Here is a 4,813-nt window from a genome sequence, read left to right as displayed (position 1 = left end):
CCTCCTGACAATATAATGAAGTATGAGAGACGAAGTTTGGCCAGCTTGGCCTCCAAGGAGCACTCTGGCTGCACTTCTTCCAACACAGATCTATTTGTTCTTTTGGCAGCCCATGGCACTTTCAATATTCTCTTCCAACACCATAACTCAAATGCATCAATTCTTCTACAGTCTTCCTTATTATATGGACAGAGATAAAGAGAATGGTGGCATAATGTGATGTACGTAACCACTGTCAATGAATTATACATGAAGCATTGTTGAATGGGTACATGTTTCATTATACATATTTTCACTTTAAAGAAAAACATCTAGAATAGATAACTGCATAGAAACAAACATTTACTAGTGATAACCAGGAGTCTAGGTGTGGTGCTGTGGGTGAATATGCCAAACTGCAAAGCCATTTGAACGGCAAGGTCAGTGGTTCAAGCTCATCAGTCGCTCCTTGGAAATCCTACACAGGATCGCTATGGGTCATAACCAACACGATGGCACTCAACAACAACAACAACCAGGATCTGGTGGGAGGGAGAAATGGAGTTGTTGCATAAGGGATACTGAATTCTTTTAAGGGTGATGAAAAATCTTTGGAATTGGATAGTAGTGAATTTGCACAACATGGTGAACATAATTGATGTCTCTGAATTGTATTCATGCTTAAAAATAACAAATGTTTTGTTTCTTATTTCTTATCACAATAAAAAAATTTTTTAAGTTAACAAAAAAGAGAATCCCTTCTACTGACCAGCACATGTGTCCCAGGCCACATGGTCCTTTCTGGTCCACAGGACCAGACATGAGATGGGAAACAAGGTGGTGGTAACCTCAGTACCTGCAGTCCCATCACTCCAGGCAGGAGTCTCAAGTCAGAAGACCACAGAAGCCACATAGATGACATAAAGGAGGGATGCTGGCCAGGTGTAATATAATAAGAAATGTGGGACTGTGGCAAACTTGAAGATTGATGCCCTTTCACCAGACATGGAGAAGCAGGATTATCTGAGGAAAACTGAAATCTGGGATTTTATAGAAAATCTCCTGATTTTTCATTCAAAATACTTTTTTAAAGAGAAAAAAAAATCATTTTTTAATGTCAAGATGCTTTGAATAGCTTCTCTGACATATGACATATGACATATGACAAATGACATATGACAAATGAAGAGAATATATAATAACATAAGCTACAATGGACCCAGCAATGTTTTGTGTGTATTATTAGCTAGATTGACCTTAGAGAAATTGCTTACATTTCATATTTTAGCTGCTAAAGACATACTAAAATGATAGTGCTTAATGCATAAGTGTACTTGCCAATCCAAAGAGTTGGGGGTGCTGTGAGTCTTGGGCAACTAAGTGATTCAGTAAAACACAGGACTAATCAATTTTAATTTTATAATGGTCTTTCTGCTAGTTGCATCCTTGGACACCAGGATGATCTTCCAACATGCCCAGTCTTCAAACAAGACTGGAACTACGTAGGCACTGTCACACAAAATCCACAAAGGATCAGTTGAAAATCTTCATTGACACATTCAGCAAAAACCTTACTCAGGTTATGCTTCCAAACAAAAACTTGCTTTAGAAATCAATAATGGAGAGTTCTAGAATCTGAATTTGTTTTCAGAATCAAAGAGTTAAACACTCATTCTAGAGAAGAACAGAATCTGAGGAGGCCTTGGGATCAAGACAAGACCAAGGGCAAACTCACCCTGAAGATACGATTCAAGGTAGAGAAGCCAAATCGTTTTGAATCAGCTACACCTTCTCCCAATTACATACCATCATTAAAGCATTTAAGAACAACCTTTACCCTGGGATTGATTCTGGAAAACAACTTGCTCAAGAATCGGGGTTCCAGAGCTAAGAGTCCAAATTTGGTTTCCAAATTTGGTTTCCAAAAGATCTAGATTTTCTGCCCAGAGAAAAATGGTTGGTGACAAGGTTAGGATTAGGATGATGTAAGTGATGAGATCTCAGAATATACACAAAATCATAATTTCCAAGGTGAGAGGATTCAAGGCATAGAAATGACACAAAATGACACCATCTTTACCATATATTGTCTGAGGAGACAGGAGTAGGGGCACAGAGACAAGCTCAGGGTATCTAATATTGTCAAATCTTTCTTTCACTCTACATGAAAACTCACCTTTCTTTTGGGACTAGCTGAGATTTCTGGAGATAGTAAGCATGACTTCAGGAGCCAGAAACAAGTAGAAGCCCTGCAAGAGTCATCTCAGCCCAGCAAACATTATCTGGCTCTTAGCCTTCAACAAAACTTCAGAACAGTTACATTATTAATGCAAATCACTTTGCAATCATCACATCAGTCATTGATCCACGCTAAAATCATCAGTGAATGTTAAAGCCTTTCAGTAAATATTTGATGAGGAGTGATGAGGAATATGGTATACATTAAGGAGCTCTGGTATTGTAATGGTTACAAATCAGGCTGTGAACCTTAAGGACAGCAGTTCAAAACTACCAGCTGTTCTGCAGGAGAAAGATGAGGCTTTCTGCTCCCGTAAAGATTTACAGCATCGGAAACCCTGTACAGGGTCACTATGAGTCGGAACTGACTCCATGGCACATAACCACCACCACCAAGGTATACATTATCTCAAAGACTCTTCACACAGATTATTGGTAATTACATAAGGAAAATTAATAATTTTTGTAATGTTTTATTGGGAATTGGGTGAAGGTTTACAGAGCAAATCAGTTTTCCATTCAACATTTCATACATACTTGTTTCATGTCATTGATTGCAGTAGCCACAATGTAACATCATTTAGCCCAATTTCTACCTGAGTTTCCTGTCCCCTTTCCTTCATCTTTCCTAACACTTCCTGCCTTTTGAACTTTATCCCTGGACAAATGCTGCCTTTTGGTCTCAAAGCCTTGATTATTCTAGGAAGAGTGTGTGTCCCTATTATCATTGCTTGGGTTGCATTATAGACATGTCTATTATAAGATTTTGTGGTGGCTTGTGAGTTGCTGTGATTCTGGAAGCTATGCCACCGGTATTTTAAATACCAGCAGGGTCACCATAGTGGACAGGTTTCAGATGAGCTTCCAGATGAAGACAGACTAGGAAGAAGGAGTGACGAACTACTTCTGAATATTTAGTCACTGAAACCCTTATGAATAGCAGAGAAACACTATCACATATAGTGCTGGAAAATGAGCCCCTCCGGTTGGAAGGTACTCAAAATGCAACTGGGGAAGAGCTGCTTCCTCAAACTAGAGTTGACCATGATGACATGAATGGAGCAAAGCCTGAAGGAATAAAGCCTTCAGGACCTTCATTTGTTGATGGAGCACAACTCAAAATGAAGAGAAACAGTTGTAAACATCCATTAATAATTGGAATATGGAATGTACGAAGTACGAATCTGGGAAAATTGGAAGTTGTCAAAAATGAAATGGAACGCAAAAACATCGATATCTTAGGCATTAGTGAGCTAAAATGGACTGGTATTGGCCATTTTGACTATGACAACCACATGGTTTACTATGCCGGGAATGAAAAACTGAAGAGGAATGGTGTTGCATTCATTGTCAAAAAGAACATATCCAGATCAGTCATGAAGTACAATGCTGTCTGTGATAGGATGATATCCATGCGCCTACAGGGAAGCCCAGTTAATACCACTATTATTCAAATTTATGCACCAACCACTAAAGCCAGTGAGGATAATATAGAAGAATTCTACCAACTTCTTCAATTGGCAACTGATGAAACATGTAATCGAGATGTATTGATCATTACCAGTGATTGGAATGCAAAGGGTAGGAGCAAAGAGGAAGGATCAGTAGTTGGAAAATATGGCCTTGGTGATAGAAATGATGCCAGAGAACGCATGACAGAATTCTGCAAACTCAATGATTTGTTCATTTCAAATACCTTCTTTAGACAGCATAAGAGATGACTATACACATGGACCTTGACAGATGGAATACATAGAAATCAAATTGACTATATCTGCAGAAAGATATGATGGAAAAGCTCTATGTATATCATCAGTCAAAACAAGGCCAGGGGCAGATTGTGGAACAGACCATCAATTGCTCATATGCAAATTCAAACTGAAGCTGAAGAAAATGAAAACAAGTCCACAAGAGCTAAAATAGGACCTTGAATGCATCCCATCTGAATTTAGAGATCATCTGAAGAACAGATTTGATACATTAAACACTAAAGACAGAAGGCCAGAAGAGATGTAGTAAGACATCAAGAACATCATACAAAAAGAAAGCAAAAAGTCATTAAGAAGACAAGAAAGAAGGAAAAGGTCAAAATGGATGTCAGAAGAAACATTGAAACTTGTTCTCCAGCGTAAAGGTGCTAAAGCAAATGGAAGAAATTAGGAGCCCCAAGAGCTGAACAGAAATTTCAAAGATCAGTTTGAGAAGATAAAGCCAAATATTACAACAAAATGTGCAAAGATCTGCAATCAGAAAACCAAAAAGGAAGAACACGCTCAGCATTTCTCAAGCTGGGGGAACGGAAGAAAAACTTCAAGCCTCAACTTACGTTATTGAAAAAGTCTCTGGGCAAATTATTGAATAATGCAAAAAACATCAAAAGAAGATGGCAGGAATACACAGAGTCACTGTATCAAAAGGAAATGGTTAATGTTCAACCATTTCAAGAGGTAGCATATATCAAGAGCCAATGATACTGAAGGAGGAAGTCCAAGGTACACTGAAGGAATTGGCAAAGAACAAGGCACCAGGAATTGATGGAATAAAAATTGAAATCTTTCAAGAAAAGTGAGGCGGCACAGAAGTCACTCATTCATCT

This window comes from Chrysochloris asiatica, unplaced genomic scaffold (assembly GCF_000296735.1).
Source record: "Chrysochloris asiatica unplaced genomic scaffold, ChrAsi1.0 scaffold00008, whole genome shotgun sequence".
NCBI classification, from domain to species: Eukaryota; Metazoa; Chordata; class Mammalia; order Afrosoricida; family Chrysochloridae; genus Chrysochloris; species Chrysochloris asiatica.
This window is presented reverse-complemented; position numbering follows the sequence as displayed.